Below are 19,539 nucleotides of genomic sequence, written 5' to 3'. Positions count from 1 at the left end.
TTGGCATTAGTGGTATTACTTGAGAAGAGTGTACGTTCAGAAGACGCACTGTATTTTGAATTACGGATGTTCATTGGTATTGCGGTACTCACCTGGTTGATAGACTACTGGTATTCAAATTATTTCTGTGTGGCACGGAAAAAGAAATTATGGAAGTATTCCTAGTGGGATGATCGTGCATGAAGGATATTTTAGTCATTCGAGTGATAGAGTTTTGATCAATTACGGTGGTTCATGTGTTCTATGAATTTGGGGGACAAGGAGTTCTCAGAAGTAAATTGTTTCGGAGCCGCGGACTGTGAAGATAAGGCCAAGTTAACTAGATAATGGTGCGTGTTATAGTTAAGTCATTGAGGACTTTTTAGAGGGCTATTTATCCATGTTCGGATTACGTTGAGTCTTTAATAAGCCTAAAATTGACTGTTAAGCTTTAAGCTATGATATTTCTCATATCTGTAACATTGTTTGAGCTATTTAAGCCGTGTTTGAGGCTACATAGGGGTTAAAATCCCTGAACGAACTTGATAAATGCCTCAATGATGAAAGATTTTTGATTTGAGCTACAATAACACATTTTGTACATGCCTACGCTTTGGCATATCATTTATACCAGTACAGGAATATGAGAATCTTATCCTATTCATCATATACCTGTATACCTGTTTAAATGCTCCCCTATGATATGTTGGACTGGAGGCTTGGGACTATACCGTGCGGGTAATGTTAATGTGAGCTATAGAAGAGCTGGTTACCGTTATTAGATTCGTGTGTCTTGGTTCTACTATATATGATGAGCTCATAGCATTGCGGTTGTAGTGGTGCTTGTTGAACTTGCGAAACGACTCTCTTCTTTGAGGTATTTCCTATTTATGGGTGCACGGATTGCGTGATTGTGGCTTGAGTTATATTGGTGTGGTATGTCTGTGGAATAGTTGTGTTTGATAATATAAGGTCATTGGACCTAGAATAGGTACTATCATGTTTGATTACAACGTGCTGGAAGAATAATTTAGAATTCGGCTTAAATAATTGGCTATGGTAATTGTTGAACGAGGGAAAGCTCCGTGACCTGTTGATCTGGCGAGTGGTTGTGAGTTCATGTATGTTTCTTTATTTTTCGGCAGTATACGAAGGTTTTGGAACGAGGTTATGTGGAATGTGGGGTTTAATACTAGTACTTAGTTAGTTTAGAGTAGTTACTGTTATAGGGAATGATGTTGCGAGTCTGCGAGCTGTGTAGTATGTTATATGATTATATCTGGGGTTATAGTTATGGCTTGATACAATTTGTTCAGACTTATACATTGTGTAGATGTGAGATTCGGGTCTTGAAAAGAAATTATGAATGTTAGAAATTGAATTCCAAGGTTTACGGACTAAGATTTAAGTAATAATCTTCACTTATTGTGTTTTCAGGCCTATATGGAATAGGGTGATATGGTATCACCCCCGGGTATGTGCGTGGTAAGGTGGAACAGTGATTTGAAGGCTTAGGAACAACTTTTGGCACGTTCGAGGACGAACGTATGTTTAAGTGGGGGAAAATGTAATGACTCAACCGGTCATTTTGAGCATTTATATCCTGTTCAACTATTTGAAGTCTTGAGTAGTTTCATATGATGTATTATGACCAGTGTGAATTGTTGGCTTTGGTTTTCGGATGATCCAGGATTAAATTGAAAGAACAATCCTTGTTTAGAAGCTTAAATAGAAAGAGTTGACCGAAATTTGACTTTTGTGCAAACGATTTCGAAATGGAGTTTTGATGGTTCCAATAGCTCTGTATGGTAATTTTGGACTTAAGAGTGTGTTCGGATATTTATTTAGAAGTCCGTAGTTAATTTTGGCTTGAAATAGCGAAAGTTGGAAAGGAAGGTTTGGAAGTTTGACCGAGAGTTGATTTTTTGATATCGGGGTTGGAATCCGATTCTGAAAATTTGAATAGGTTTGTTATGTCATTTATGACTTGTGTCCAAAATTTAAAGTCAATCGGACTTGATTTGAAAGGTTTCGGCATCGAACGTACACTACAAGAATTTGGATTTTTAGTGGCAACATATAACGGCGACCCTATAGGTTGCTACAACATTTATAGAATTAGCAGCGACATTAAAGGTCGCTATAGAAGGTAAATATTTAGCAACGACTTTTCTGCGGTCGCCTCTGATGTGGTTGAAATTTTCGGTCCCGCTAAAAAAAAAATTTTGGCTCCATATTATTTGTGGCGACTTTTAACTTGTCGCCGCTAAAGATAATTTGGAGCGACTGGGTCGCTACTATATCCTAGAAATTTTAATTTAAAATAACAAAACAAAATTAAAAAAGTCTCACAGACACACTAATTAAAAGAACTGAACCCTTCACAAACACACAAACCCTCCTCTCTCTAGAAATCCCTCCCCCCTCTCTCTAAAATCACTTCTCTCGTAAAATTTCACCCAACTCTAAATCTCTCTAATCAAAATGTGAATCTCATTTATTAGGTATGTGTTCAAATTCCTAATCTTTTCCTTTTTCTTTTAGGAACGGAAATCTCATATAGTTGTTGTTCAAATCCATATCGATTTTGTAGTGGAAGAATTGCATAACTGATTTCTCTCATATAGCTGCTAGTGACCCTAATCCTTTCCTTTTTGTTTATACCCATACTAGTTTATATATAAATGTATGTTTGGTTTTTTTATAAGGATTCTTTAAGGCAAAATTTTCAACATGCAGTTAGGGATTATTGTTATTTCGGTGGTTTTATATTTATATTCTTAGATTTCCTCTCGAATTTCTCTGAACCATTTGATAATCTACAAGAATACAAAAAACAAACCTGCACAGAAAGACTCATTTGAGGCCTATTTGGTGTTGTTGTTATTGATTTTCAGTCTTGACAGAACTTGACTATCTTAGTTTGGGTAAGTTAAAAGCTTCTTGTTCAGAGACCTATTGCATATTGGTGTTTCATTCTAATTATATTTTCTTTTATGGCTATATGCCTAAATCAGTAGATAGATACTTTTAAATTTTATAAGGCACATATATGTTACCGTAAGGTTATAAGAAAATATAATACTTCATTGATTTGTTCCTCGTCCTCTTCGTTATTGCTCATGTTGTTAAGGTTGAAGCCAAACATGGTCGGTGTTTGAGTTTCAGGTAGGGTGGGTGGGTGGGGTAGTGTGTTCTTATGATAAGGGGATGAGGTTTTCTTGGATGAGGAGTCCATCGTCATATATTGTTGTTGTTTAGTCCACCACACTGTTTCTGAAGAAATATGGTTTATGGACATCTCTTTCTATAGAAAGAGAGAGAGAGAAATCAGTAGCTGATTTTAAAATTTTTTGCAAGTGATGTAGAAACTTAGTAGAAAAGATGGGTATTTAAGGGAAGGGGTGAGGGGGTAAGGGTCAGGTATATATATATATATATATATATATATATATATAACCTTTGAAAAAGTGATGTTCTTTTGAAACATTCTACACATTTTTTACAGTAGAATTAAATGCATATATTTGGCCACTTAAACAATAATTTAAATATAAAATTATTTCGCGACCATCTAAAAAGGAGTTTAGGGCCTATCAATTTAATACTCTTTGAGTCTAGTTGGGTAAGAGATATTGAATATGTTTATCAATAAGGTATTTATAGATGTGGCAGTGTACTCTTTTTTTTTTATTTTATATATTTTGTGAAACTGGTTAATTTTCTTGTAACCAAAAGGTGTGTAAGAGTAGAAACTTGCTGCAATATTTCTCATTTTATTTAGAGGTGATTTGATTTGTTCATTTCTCTTGTATGTTAGTTATTATATATGTTTTGATTATTATCACCGTTGTACTTTTATTTAATTAACTTTCTTTTTTTAAATAGAAAGTATGGATAAAAGTTGGTTGAATATTAGGAATAGAGTCGACCAAAGGTATAGAGATGGAGTAGACAACTTTCTTAATTGGGCATTCAGTCAACCAACTGTGAGCACTATGATTCGGTGTCCTTGTAAAGGGTGTATGAATACCGAGTTCAAGCTACGGGTTGGTGTAAGAGGAGATTTATTGAGGAAGGATTTTTGGGATTCTTATAAAGTGTGGGACTTGCATGGAGAAGTGTCAGTTAGAGTTGAAACTTCTAGTGCTGTAGATAGTGATGATGAAGCAGAAGATGATAGCATTGAAGAGGACAATATAAGTGAAATGATTCGCGATGCTTCTGGATATACGAATGTGGAGGATAATAATAATAATTCAGAGGACAGGGAAGAGCCAAATATACATGCAACAAAGTTCTACGAATTGTTAGAAGAAGCTGAGACAAAACTTTATCCTGATTGTAAAAAAGTCTCGAAGTTATCTTTTGTCGTTAAACTACTTCACTTGAAGTGTCTTAACCATTGGAGCAACAAATCTATGGATGCATTATTGAGCTTCTTTAAAGAAGTTCTTCCCGAGGGGTCATTTGTGCCAAATTCTTTCTATGAAGCAAAGAAAGTTTTTTGTGACCTCGGCTTGGGGTACACCAAAATAGATGCATGTAGGAATGATTGTATTTTATTTTGGTGTGATTATGCTGATATTCAAGCATATCCTAAGTGCGGTAAGTCTAGATGGAAGTCTGAAGAACACGAAGGCAAGAAAATAGCTCATAACATCTTGCGGCATTTTTCAATGAAACCACGGCTTCAAAGATTGTACATGGCAAGAGAGATAGCTAAAAAGATGAGGCGGCACAAGGAGGAAAATATTGATGATGGTGTCTTGCGACATCCGTCTGACTCAATAGCATGGAAATCCTTTGATGCACAACATCCCACCTTTTCATCTGAGTTAAGAAATGTTCGACTAGGCTTGGCGAGTGATGGGTTCCAACCTTATGGGAACATGAGTTCTAATCATAGTATTTGGCCAGTTGTACTAACTACGTATAATTTGCCACCATGGGATTGCATGAAAAATCCGTATTTCATGATGACAACTTCTTATTCCAGGCCCCAACTGTCCAGACAATGATATCGATGTATATTTACAACCAATGATTGAAGAGTTGAAAGAATTATGGGACGGGGTGGAGACTTATGATGCGCACACAAAATCTAATTTTCTGACGCGTGTGGCTATCATGTGAATGATCAATGACTTTCCTGCATATGGAAATCTTTCAGGATGGTCAACCAAAGGCAAGCTTGCATGACCTTGTTGGCATAAAGATACACAATCGACTTCCTTACGTAGTAAGTCGTGTTATATAGATCATCGTGGCTTTCTTCCCATGGACCATCCATGGTGTAGAAGTAGGATGATATTTGAGAGGAAAGTTGAGCTAGAAGAATAATACCAATCCATATATGAAAATTAGAGAGCTAATAATCCTCATGGATTCAATTGAAAATTCTCTTTTTCTTGATGTGTTCACAGTTCATCACCATACACTGTTTTTGCAAAAAGAAAGTATTCCAAGAAAAGCAATTAATATTTACTTTTTCGTCATGAAAAAATGTGATTTCTTTAACTATTAGAATAATGAGTGAAGAAATTGAAAGGGGGAAATGATCAGTTTAGTTGATCAGTAGACAAGATGCCAATGAAGCATAAGTTTGTCCTGAATATGAAAGTCCAATAACTTTTTTTTAGATAAAAAGAAGCACATCATCTTTAAACTTAGTAGACCCCCTTTTGTTATCCTTAGAAGTTTTTCTATGCATGTTTTTTGATATAAAAAATTTCATTATGTTCCTTAAATATATATATATATATATATATATATATTATTTGTTTTAGCAGGGACAAGGCACTTAAACAATGGTATCGTTCAAGGATGGTGTCGACCAATGAGAAACTACAAGGCACCTAATATTTTATCTTTTTTGGGATATGTATATGTGTACAATTACAATGCACAATGAAGTGTCGTGTAGTATTATGTAATTGACTTTTTAGTAATGAAAATATTTATAATATTCAGTTTGAGAAATTCTTTTGGTGTTTTTTAAATATTATTGGTTGCTTTTAATAATGGTAGTCAATTGATGTGAATATCCAGTCATTAAATTTAGAGAATTAGGTTCCTACCGGAAATATATATAATTTTGGTCATTATAGTTTTTGAGAAGATAGTTTTTAGTGGCGACATTATTTTTCATAAAATATTAGTAATTGTTGCAATGTTAATTTTTCCATTGTTGGTTTATTTCTTTTGCAGCAACTTTAGTCGCTACAGAAAGTTATTGTGTCTTTCATGGTTTATTATATTGTAGCGACACGGGTCGCCACTAACAGTCATTTATAGTGGCGACATTAACTTGCCACTGCAAAAATATTTTGGCAGCGATAGTAGTCGCCGCTAAAGGTGAATAGCAGTGGCTACCCAGCTAAATTTTTATTCTTGTGAAACCATTTTTGTAGCGAGTTTTTTCGCCTTTTGTGGCAACTATGTCGCCGAAAAATATGCGCGTTTAGTGGCGACCTTTGGTGTCGCCACAAATACCTTTCAGTTTCGGTTTTGCTTGTAGCAACACAAATATCGCCACTGATAACATGTAGCAACAACTTTCAGGGATTTTGTAGCGACTTTGGTCGCCGCAATAAGGCCGATTTCTTGTAGTGGTAGAAGTTGGAATTCGATAGTTTCATTTAAACTTGAATTGGGGTGTGATTCGTATTTTTAGCTTTATTTGATGTGAATTGAGGCATCGACTAAGTTCATATGATGTTTTACGACTTGTTGGTATATTTAGTTGAGGTCCCGAGGATCTCGGGTGGATTTCGGATGATTAACGGAATTTAATTTGGATATTTCTAGAATGTTTCGACATTATTTTTTCAAGCATAAATGGTATCACATTAACAAAATGAGCTCCAAGTTCAGCTTTTATTGAAGCATTAGATTCTTATTAAAATTACGAAGCCATAGCAAACAGAATAGTCAATTTCGGACATCATATGAGAGAGTTATGCCCATTTCCATGTCGAAAAAAATTATTTCCTATCGCCAGCGCCCAGGGTAGCGTGGAACTTTAGCCCTCGCGCTGGGAATTTTGATGCTCTGGAAACTATGTCGAACATTAAAATCCTTATAAATGAGAGGTTTTGCCATTTTTGATAAAAACAGAGTTGGGGAGCTCGGTTTGAGCGATTTTCAGAGGCAAATTTCACAATACAACTTGGGGTAAATTTTTCTTGACTCCCTTGTTATTATATTCTATGAATTAATCTTCATTTTCGGCATTAGATTATTAATTTTTCAAGAGAAATCGGAGGAATTTTCTACAATTCCATAAAATAAATTTTCGAGATTTGAACATCGATTCGGAGTCGGATTTGAGTAAAATTAGTATGGCTGGACTCGTAATTGAATGGGTTATCGGATTTTGTGAGTTTCGTCTGATTCTAAGACGTGGTCCCCGCTGTAGATTTTTCGAGCTGAGTTGAAAATTTTTGTAAATTATTAAATTGTAAGCATTGGAGTATATTTTGATTAATTTGCACGTTGTTTGACTAGTTTTGAATCGTTTGGCTTAGAATTGAGGAGATAGGAAGGCGTTCGGAGGTTGATACGCACAGAGTAGAATGTTTGAAGCATTGTTTAGCTTGCTCGGTATTGGATTCGACTTGTTCAAAGTAAGTAACTCTTCTAAACTTGGAGCTGGGGAGTATGATGTGAATTATTTGGAGGTGATGCACATGCTAGGTGACGGGTGTGTGGGTGTGCACCGTAGAAATTGAGACTCAGTTGATTCCATAGAGTTGTATAGTCAATTAACTTGTATTTTTTTTTATGTATTTTTATGTGTTAGAGAAACTGAGGTGTGCCTCATGTTAGAGATCATGCTTAGGCAAATGATGGTGTTATTGGGACCCATTGAGGTCATTTATGTTGTCCAATTATATGTTTAAATTGTTATTTCGTACTCAGTCATATACATTCATTGCATATCATATCTCAGTCTCTGTTGTTATTTATTGATACATAATATTATCATTTTGGGCTAGTTTCATGACATTGAGAGCCAGAGAGACTGGAGAGATTGATGACTAAGTGAGGCCGAGGGCCTGATGGTGAGGTTATTGATACCATAGCACGTGAGTTGTCGGTGCAGCACGTGAGTTATCCGTGCAGATTCAGATATTGATACTATAGCACGTGAGTTGTCCGTGCAGCACATGAGTTGTCTGTGAGGATTCATGCCATGATTGGCTTATTATAGCGCTTGGGCTGAAGGAGCCGCTTCGGAGTCTGTACACACCCCCCAGTAAGCATAGGTACCTACTGAGTGCGAGTGCGAGTGCCGAGCGATTGGGAGGATTGAGTGACTGTAGTGACTGAGTGACTAGAAGGACCGAGTGACTGTCAGGACTGAGTGAATTGATACTCTGAGAGTATGCACATGATTTTATCACTGAGTTGCATCACATTGACATGCACACTTGACATACAGGCATAAAGATGCATTTTCCTCTTGTTGTACGATATTGCGTCATTCATTACTTCACATACTCATTGACATGTAGGCATAGAGATGTATTTTCCTCATGCCATTTGAAAATGAAACATCCTATCTGTTGTTGAAAAGGTTTTGGGAAAAATCACAGTTTTATAAGACGTACTCATATTTTGGTAATTTCGGTAAAAGATTTAGATTTTCGCTGATATACTTGAAAAACATGCCTATTTTTCTGGAATTGTGAATGAGCCGAGCATTTTATCTCTAAGCTACTTCTTTTATTACTTCCATTATGTTGTTATGAACTGTTATTGGCTATTGGTGTTGGACCCCGACCTGTGTTCCAGCTCGTCACTACTTTCAACCTAACGTTAGGTTTGTTACTTATTGAGTACATTGGATCGGTTGTACTCATACTACACTTCTGCACCTTGCGTGCAGATATTGGATGCTGATGTTGCTGTGATCGACGGGAGCTGGATTTGAAGACGTACATGCATTCCGGTTGTAGCTATCTCTTGTGCATGGTAGCCTTAGATTTATAAAAATTTATTTCTGTACGTTTCGAACAGATGTTGCATTTATTTCATACCAACTTTGTAAATTCTAATCTTAGAAGCTCATGATTTGTACTATCAGTCCTTGGGGAGTGTATTAGAGTCAATTAATTATTAATTGAATCGGATTGTTGTTATTTGGCTTACCTAACGGGTGAGGTTAGGTGTCATCATGGCTAGTTGGATTTTGGGCCGTGACACCAAAGGAACACTTTGCCTTTACAACACGAATCCATAAAAGAATAGAATCTTAAACACAATATTTTATCTTTAATATGTGCCACAGGGACTTCCAAATTTTCCTATGTGAAATGTAAAAATAATGCATAAGAGGATAGTAACATCAAGTATCGAGTGATCAAGATTCAAATTTTCAGCTATAAAAATGTTAAACCACGAGTGATTCAGTAATTATTTTGTATATGTTCAATGTAATAATTGTAGTACAATATTAGTTTCTTTTATTATAATCATACCCCCAAAGTTTGAGTTGTCCTGCCTTTTTTTTTTTCTTGAATAAAACCCTAGCCTATATCTTTAAGCAATTCCCTTTTAAAGCTAAACTGCTCATGCAGATTGTTGGCTTTTGCCTCTTTAAGCAATAATTTGAATAATTCAACTCCATGTTTTGTTTGCCTTATCAAGCTGAGAATTGAAGCAACTGATTGAAATAAAAATAGAATATATTCTGCTAGTGGAAAGGCAATTTTATCAGAACATGACTTTCTTTTTTTACCTTTTTAATTCATTACACTTTATTTATTACTGATATATGATAAAATGCTTACATTTTTTCACATGGAAATTTCTTCATTCCTTTGAAATTTGAATTGAAGGCACCCCCGATTTTTGCTTAATCTGGGTAAGTTTCTTAGCTCCCACAAAGAAATGCTAGAGATTTCATTGCTGTAATGTTATTAAATATTAATATTGGTAATTAATATTTTTTTTTATTTTTCACTAATCTTTTGTATCTATGGATTGATCATGATTCGAGCTATCATTAGAGCAAGCCTCACTTATGCAAAATTTAAGAAAGTCAAAATTTAAGAAAGTCTATTAAAAGAGGACAGAATTAATTATGATGTTACATTGGACAGAGGACCACCTATAAATAAAGCAGGCTCCAATCACATAAGAGTATCACAAATATGAATACCACCATTCTATAAATGGCCAAAAGGGTCCAAAATTTCTAAACCTATTATCTGACCAGCTTGATAAGTAACCAAAAAGGGAATACTAAGACTTCATTTTTTTTTTTAATGAAGAAAAATAAGACTTTAAGTGGTCCAAATTAAGTCGAGCCAAAAAAGAAAGACCAACACGTGAAATTTTCCATCAAAATCTGGCCTTGGCTTATACTCCCTCCGTTCACTTTTACTTGACATATATACTAAAAATAGATTTTTATTTTTACTTGTCACTTTACGCATATCAAGAGAAGATAATTTTTTTTTCTATTATACCCACAGTATTTATTACTCATTTCAAATCATTTTCTCAAATCCAATAAAATATGCATCAATTAATATGAGTATCATGATAAATTATGCATTTCATTTATTATTTCTTAAGGGGCGTGAAAAGTCAAAACGTGCCAAATAAAAGTGAACAGGGGAGTACGCTTTTAAAAAGATAATTTATGATAAGGGGAAAGAGAATTGAATCTAGCTATGAAGTATACTTAGATTAGGTGTGAGTAACATTTTGTTTGAGAAATTTATACTCACGTAATCCATCCTATTATTTGAATATTGGATGACATGAATTCAATTTTTGACACAAGAGAAAGTTATGATACTATTCATATATAGTTAAAAAGGACCTAATTAAGTTGGATGAGGTCACATTATTCAGTTTTCCAATTTATATTTTAGCATTGAATAATTTATATTTTAAATTTATAATTTATAAATATCAATAACGGATTATAAGATGCATATAATCAAGTCAATATCAATAAAAAAATATGCTTCTAATTAATGATCTGTCTGCGCGTTTGATATGTTCCATTTTCTATGAAAATTAGAAAGATCAACATTCTTCATTAGGGTTATAAAAGTGGACTTGCGAACGCCGATAGTGAGAAAAAAGAGAAGAGGATAATATAAAATCGAACCTTGTAATTATGCAAGTTTTGGAAGCTCTCGAATGAAAGACATGTTTAAAAAATGCATCAGAATTTACAAAATAATAAAAGCAATATTTGAAAAGTTTGTTATAAATTAAAATTGGATACGAAAATCAGAAAATAGATCATGGTTTGATCATCCAATTGGTTTACCTCTCTATTAACTTTGAAACAAATATTATACTATTATTAAGCGCGGTTGGGACAAAGGATGCAACCACTATTATGTTTTTTAATCACTTCAGCTGCATATATAGATAAATAAATGACATGTACGGAAAAGGAAGCATTACGCGGTTAGTTGCCTATGAATATGTTTTGTTCTATGATCCCTTTGTTTTTAATGTTTTTGTACAAAACTTATAACAAAGGGCTAAGTTCACTAGACTTATCCCTTTTAACTATCATAACTATGCTCAATGTGTGTAGCATTAATAATATTATCTTTGATTTGAATAAGAGGAAAGGTTAATGCATATAAGTATTCTCATTTTTAATTATAAATTTAGTTCAAGGTTGATTTGGTACAAATTATTAATTTTGATATTTTCTTCTTTCGTTAAAAAATATGAGGATGAGGTAGAAAAACAAGTTCAATATGATGCTATTTCTTTCTATTTTATTTTTGTTAAACGTCCTAAAACGTGAAAGTCCAAGAAATTAAGAATGAAGAGAAAGAAATGAAATAAATGACCAACAAGGCCGTTGTGGTAGAGTGACACTCCTTTATCTTTAATCAGAGGTCTCGGATTATAATTCTGAGTATGAAGTCGTCTTTTTTAATGAGTGTTTTACCTCAAATATGGAACTTTCCAACGCGAATCCGAATTAGTCGAGTCCGATGTGTACCGGACAATGGAGGGTAAACCCAAAAAAATGAAATACCGACAGAGAAAATCCATGAAAAGATCTTTATTTCAGTTCCGTAGGCTTCATACAAGACAATTAGTCACTCTTTTTTTCCTTTTTATTGCAAGAAGCGTGTCTATCTCACCTCAAGCTTTCCCCTACATTGCTTGCTTGCTCTAAAATAGTATATAAAATTTAAATTCATTTTCTCTTGCCTTTACCTTTCCTTCAAAGTTCAAAGCACACATCTTTTCATTATCATTTGACCTGCAGATACATTTCTTTGAATAATTATTTCACTATTCTTTAGAATAACTCATGAATTAATCAACTAGCTTTAACCTTCTTGTTTTTAATTTTTATTAATGTCATCTTCTTTTTTTAATTAGTTCGTCAGTTAGAGAATTATTTCTCGTTAAACAAATTGATGGGACAATGAACTAGAAAAATTATTTGAGGGCAATATATATCTTGTTAAATTTCATAAAGGGGAACAAAAGAGAAATTCATAAAGTGAGAGTGAAAATTCTTGAATGGGGAGCGAAGAATAGTTTTTATTTTTATTTTTAATCCCTCCCAATTTAGGAGGATCTATAGTGTTTCCACCCTTTCCCTAGCGTGACTCGAGCCCAGGACCTAACGGTCATGGGTGGGGGTCACTTATCGCGAAGAATAGTTAAGGAAATTTGAACCCCAACTTTTTTTTGTTAAAGGTTAGTTTATCACGTAGGAAACTTTCTTAAGATAAAAAGAACCCAAGGTTTACATATCGAAAAGGAAATTGCGGATTTCTTACTGTAAAGGGAAAGTAAATTTATATTAGATAGTGAAAATATTTTCACAGTAGACATGACAAAGGTAAGTATCTTCCACTTTCAAAATACATAAGGGAGACATTTAATTCTTCATTTTGATGACATATTTGATTTTACTACTACGAGTGCATGACTAGCTTTGTGACAGCTTGCGAAACATTGATAGCAATCTATCTTAGATTCTTTCAGGGATTTAACTTCTGACTTTCACAATAAACTTTTTGTTCTTTCGGAGATTTTACTGTCCCAAATTTACGGTCAAGATTTACCATCTAGAGAAAATTTTGAGTGCTTATTAAAAGAAACTTCATGGCTAGAAATTATTGCTTAAAATTTCTTGAAGACAAAATTCATATAGATCACTTGAATAAGTACATTTCAAATATGTCAACGAACATTAAATCAATACAGTGAAATATATATTACTCCTTCTGTCCCTCCCAATTTATGTAATTGTGATGACCGATAGGTCATCCTATATTTTAGAACCTAATTATGTGTTTCGAGGCCTTAAAAATCTCATTTTAACCTTTCTCGATTTGCGTGCGCAGTCCGGGTGTTCTTCCGGAAGACTTATATGTTAAAAACTGATAAAAATAAAAAGTTTTCCTTAGAAATTCATTTAAGTTGACTTCGATCAACATTTTGAGCAAACGGACCCGGATCCGTATTTTGACGGTCCCAGTGGGTCCGTATCATAATTTGGGACCTTAGCGTATGCCCGGAATCGAATTCGGAGGTCCCTAACCCGAGTTATTGATTTTTGTTGAAAATTAAAAGTTTGAAAGAGTTATGATATTTAAGAATCGACTGATGTTTGGATTTATTGATACCTGGTCCGTATTTTGATTTCGGAGCCGGTACTGGTCCACTATAATATTTATGACTTGTCTATCGAATTTGGTGAGAAACGGTCCTTAGGCGTTATTTTTATGTTTTGATCGCACAAGCGAGTTCATGTGAGGTTTTTGGACTTGTGTGCATAATTGGTTTGGAGCCCCGAGGGTTCGGGCAAATTTCAGATAGGCTACGGGTGTTTTGAAACTTAGAAAATTTGATTTTTTTCGTGCTTCAGCTATTATCTGGTATCTTCTTCTTCGCGTTCGCGAAGGTACTCTCGCGAACGCGAAGAGTAAACTGGGGCAGGGTGATTTTCTTAATCACGAACGCGGTAGCTGGGTCGCGAACGCGAAGCAATGAGGGCCTTACCCTTCGCGAGTGCGACCAGCTTCTCGCGAACGCGAAGCTTTAGGGACCTGAGGGAGGGGTCAGTCATTCTTCTATGCAAACGCGAGCATTGGCTCGTGAACGCAAAGGCCGGGGGGAGCAGCCTTTGCGAACGCGAAGGAGGACTCGCGAACGCGAAAGCCATTTAGGTTGCTGCACATCGCGAACGCGGCAAGCCCTTCGCGAACGTGAAGAAGGTCTGACGCCCAGACCTTAAAACATTTCAAAAAATGGGATTTTACACATTTTTCATAAACTCTCCATTAGAGCTCGGCTTAGGTGCGATTTTGAAGGGAAAACTCAATACTAATTCATAGGTTTATACTCTTTAACTCATTTTCTTCCATTTCTAAGATCACCCATTAAATTTCTAGCCCTAATCCTTGTTCTTTCATGGTAGAAAACTAGGGATTTAAGAAGGATTGGGGTTTTGCAAATTAGGGATTTAGACCTCAATTTGGGGTCGGATTCCGAAACTAATTACATAATCGGTCTCGGGGGTGAATGGGTAAGTGGATTTTGGTCTGAACCTCGGGTTTTGACCAAGCGAGCCCGGAGTTAATTTTTGACTTTTGGGGGGAAAGTTTGGGGAATCTAAATTTATGCATTGTAATTGATTTCTTTAGCAATATTTGATATTATTGAGTCGTTTGTGGTTAGATACGAGTGGTTTGGAGGTAGATTCTAGAGGGAAAACGGTAATTGAGCATTGAGTGGCCTTTGGAGCGAGGTAAGTATCGTGGTTAACCTTGACTTGAGGGAATATGACTTGTTTATCTATTTTCTACATGTTTAAATATTGGGGAACAACGTATATGTGAGGTGACGAGTACTTATGCATTGTAGTCGGGTTAAAGCCTGTGGGTGAGGCTTGGTTTCTTGCAATTATAGTTTCCTTTGTTCATGTTATCCGTGTTTAGACTAGTATTATTAAATTAATTGTTCTTATCATGTTTACGGATCTTCTGGTGATAATTGAGTATTGATTCCGAAGTTGAGGTTGATATTGTGGAACCAAATGTTGAAGTAAGGCTTGTACTTGTTATTATATTCTCCCTGTTATTATTTGTTCATTGCATTATGGTAAGGGAGAGTGTTAATGCACGAAGGGTGATGCCGTGCCATATTATGAGTGTTAATGCACGAAGGGTGATACCGTGCCATATTATGAGTGTTAATGCACCGTCATGACCCAAACTAACCCTGTCGTGATGGCGCCTATCGTGCAACTAGGCAAGCCGACTCATTTCCAAAACAAACCGATATTTTCATTTCAAAGATAATTTCAAGACTACTTAACATAAAAACTTTCGTAAATGAGTTCGAATCAAAATAAAAGTACGGAAAGAAAAGCCCGACATCGGGGTGTCACTACTCATGACCATCAACTATAATTTGTCTGACAATATCGAGACTAACATAGTTTGAAAAATAGCTAAATACAATTAAAGGAAGATAAGAGGGAGAAGAGCATGGCTGTGATCGCCAGACAGCTACCTTGCTATCCCCGAGAAAATCTGCAACCGAAATAGTCAACAGCCGCTACCGTGTCCAGCTACACCTGAATCTGCACACAAGGTACAGGGAGTAACGTGAATACGCCAACTCAGTAAGCAACAACAGTAAATAAAGACCGAGAAGTAGTGACGAGCAGTAATGCAAGTAAAGTTCACAAAAATTCAGTAAGACACAACATGCTTTTAAAACCAGGGTTTGAATCAAATTAGCTCTTTTAAATCCAGTTCCAGTAAAATCATTTAAATACATCTTTCAAGAGTTTTTCAAACAAAGGCTCAATGCAAAGGTGAGAAAAATAATGAAATCATAATTAGCCACTCGGGTAACATCACTAATATACAGCCCCTCGGGAAAAACCTCACAATCACTTGTATACAGCCCCTCGTGCATACCTCACAATCACTCGTAATACCTCACCATCTCTCATGCCTCCCAGTCACTCAGCACTCGGTACTCGGCACTTGCACTCAGTAGGTACCTGCGCTCACTGGGGGTGTGTACAGACTCCAGAGGGGCTCCTTCAGCCCAAGCGCTATATCAAGCCAAATCATGGTATAAATCAATCAGGTCTTCGGCCTATATCAAACATGTTGCGGCACGCAACACGATCCCATAAATATCCTCACAAATCAGGTCCTCGTCCCCACTCAGTCATAAACCTCTCAAGCCACTCGGGCTCTCAGTAAAATAGGGTATTCAGCCCAAAACAACATTTATATGCATCAAAACAGAGTAATAAAAACTGTGTTATACAGTAAACAGGTATAACCATGACTGAGTATAGATTTTCAATCGAAAACAGTGAGAGGATAGTAAGAAAAGGCTCCTAAGGGTCCAAACAATACTGGCACAATGCCCAAACATGGCATTCAACCCAATTTACAGAAACTCTTTTTAAAACACATAAGTATCATATAGTTTCAACAAAATATGCAACTTTACAGTTGCTACAGGACGGACCAAGTAACAATCCCCAACGGTGCACGCCCACACACCCGTCACCTAGCATGTGCGTCATCTCAAAATAGTAAAATGATACGAATGCCAGGGTTTTATACACTCAGGACTGGATTTACAATCGTTACTTACCTTAAACCGGTCAAATCTCTACCCCGCGATGCTCTTGCCTCTCGACTCGGCCTCCAAATGCTCCGAATCTATTCACAATCAGTACAATACCATCAATATACGCTAATGGAATGAATTCCACAAGAAAAAATATCAAATTAGCCCAAAATCCCAAAATTGGCTCAAACCCGGCCCCCAGGCCCACGTCTCGAAATCCGACAAAATTTACAAAACTAGAAAGCCCATTCACTCACGAGTCCATACATACAAAATTTATCAAAATCTGACATCCATCCGAAATACACCCGAGGCCCTTGGGACCTCAACCAAAAATACCAAGAAGTCATATATCAACATACAAACTTAGTCGAACCTTCGAATCACTCAAAACAACATCAAATCACCAAATTACCATTTCAACCGTTAAAAAGATGTGGATGAGAGTACATAGAAACTACTAACCTGTGTCAAAGGAACCAAGTTCCCTGACAGATATTGTAAATGTGAACTTCATCCTTTTAACTTAAATGCGATATCACTAGCTACTTGTTTGCTCTATATTCGTCATTCGTGTCTACCTGCAACAGTATAGAGATGAGTTAGACTTTGCCAAAAAATACTTTTTAGCCATTTTACTTGCACATTTCTTTTATAGCCAATCATTGAGGGACCAGATCCTCAACTTGATTTTATAAACCCTAGTGCCAAGCGGTTCCTTTCAAAGTTCTCTCTGCTCAGTGCTTGGTAAAGATATCTGCAATTTGATCTTCTGTGCTACAAAATTTTATGCAGATGAGCCCTTTTCAACATTATCTCTGAGAAAGTGGTGCCACACATTAATGTGCTTTGTTCTCTTATGTTGAACTAGATTCTTGCTATGTTGAGAGCACTAGTTTTGTCACAGAGTAAGGTCACACAGTTAGAGAATACACAAAAATCTTCCAGCTGCTGCCTGATCCATAGCAATTGAGCATAGCATGAGGCAATTGCCACATATTCAGCTTCAGCCGTTGAAAGAGCCTCTGAGTTTTGCTTTCTTGTACCCCATGAGATCAGACATCATCCCAGAAAATGTGCCATAGAAGAAGTGTTTTTCCTATCTACCAAATATCCACCATAATTAGCATCAGCATATCCAATTAAATCAAAGTTATCTCCTGAGGGATAGTAGAGAACCAGGTCATGTTAGCCTTTGAGATACCTCAGGATTCTTTGGACAGCCTTCAGATGAGATTCCTTGGGATTAGACTAAAACCTGGCACAAAGTCCCACACTGAAAACAATATCTGGTTGGCTTGCTGTGAAATACAGAAGTGACTCTATGATACCTCTATACATAGTTTCATTCACAGGAGAACCGGGTCTATCCATGTCCAGACGAGTAACAGTAGCAATAGGAGTATCAATGATCTTTGACCCTTCCATATCAAATCTTTTCAGGAGCTGCTTGATGTACTTCTGCTGACTTATCCTTGTCCCCTTAGTAGTTTTCTTAACTTGCAGTCTCAAGAAGAAGTTTAATTCCCCCATCATACTCATCTCAAACTCTTTTCCCATGAGTTTTGCAAATTCCTCACACAATGAATCATTTTTTGCTCCAAAGATGATGTCATCAACATAGACTTGCAAAATGAGCAGGTTCCTCCTCGTTTCTTCAGAAATACGGTATTGTCAATTTTTCCTCTTGTAAAGCCATTTTCTAGAAGAAATTTGGACAACCTTTCATACCAAGCACGAGGAACCTCCTTTAGCCCATATAGTGTCTTGTCAAGTTTAAAAACATGCTCAGGATGTTCATGATTCTCAAATCTAGGAGGTTGCTTGACAAAGACTTCTTCATTTAGAAAGCCATTCAAAAATGCATTTTTGACATCCATTTAGAACAATTTGAATTCCATATGAGACGCAAAGGCAATGAGGATTCTGATTGCCTCCATTCGAGCAACTGGATCAAATATTTATCATAGTCAATCCCTTCTTCCTAATTGTAACCTTGAACTACCAGCCTTGCCTTGTTTCTGGTTATGTTTCCAAACTCATCAATTTTATTTCTGAATACCCACCTGGTTCCATAACAGTTATGTCAGCAGGTCGTGGATCCACGTGCCATACACTGTTTTTCTCAAATTGGTTGATTCTTCTTTCATAGATGTAATGCAATCAACATCTTTTAATGCTTCCTTAATATTCTTGAGCTCAATTTGAGAGATAAAAGTTGAGAAGGCAAGCGCGTTTCTTACCTTTGATCTGGTTTGAATTCCTGAATCAAGAGGAATGATCATATTTTCAAGAAGATGTGAGATTTTGTATTTTCAGTTAGATAATTGAACCTCGTTATGGGATGGTTCAGGTATTTCTGAATATGATTCTACATGTGGGATCCCTTGAACTGCATCAGCAACTCTGTTTTCAGCTTCAGTTATTGTGATTGAGGAACCGGGTTCCTCCCCATAAGTTGGAAAAATAACTGCACCATCATCATTTGATTTCTTAACGTAACTCATTATGTCAGCTTTTCCATTTGCCATGTCAATGACTTCACGAGGAATAGTTGATTGTTCTCCTTCTTGATCAATCTTATCATATGAATCGTTCCCACATGAGTGGTGAGATTCATTAAAGATCACATGTATACTTTCCTCAACACATTGAGTTCTTTTGTTATATACTTTGTAAGCTTCGCTTTGTGACGAATAGCCCAGGAAGATTCCTTCATCACTTTTGGTGTCGAACTTTCCAAGAGCTTCCTTGCCATTGTTGAGGAAAAAATATTTGCATCCAAATGTTATAAGATGTGTTAGCTTGGGCTTCCTCCCATTCAGCAGTTCATATGGAGTTTTGTTCAGAAGGGACCTGATCATGCACCTGTTCACCAAGTAACATGCAGTGTTGATAGCTTCTACCCAGAAGTTTTTTGTAATTCCACTATCAATCAACATT

The 19,539-nt window shown here is 36.1% G+C and overlaps 1 protein-coding gene and 1 long non-coding RNA gene across 3 annotated transcripts in view; both read left to right on the top strand.

Annotated features, from left to right (window-relative positions):
- LOC104094747 (uncharacterized) overlaps positions 1-19,539 on the top strand; it is a 101,611-nt gene that overhangs the window by 25,045 nt on the left and 57,027 nt on the right. The gene's annotated exons all lie outside the window — the stretch shown is intronic.
- LOC104094748 (uncharacterized) lies at positions 2,378-5,961 on the top strand. The gene is made up of 2 exons (XR_001969008.3): positions 2,378-2,483; positions 5,772-5,961. It is a non-coding gene; the product is annotated as an uncharacterized lncRNA (long non-coding RNA).

This window comes from Nicotiana tomentosiformis, chromosome 6, assembly GCF_000390325.3.
Source record: "Nicotiana tomentosiformis chromosome 6, ASM39032v3, whole genome shotgun sequence".
In the NCBI taxonomy this organism is placed as follows: Eukaryota; Viridiplantae; Streptophyta; class Magnoliopsida; order Solanales; family Solanaceae; genus Nicotiana; species Nicotiana tomentosiformis.
Note: the sequence above shows the minus strand (reverse complement) of the source record. Positions and strands in the feature narration are given on the sequence as shown.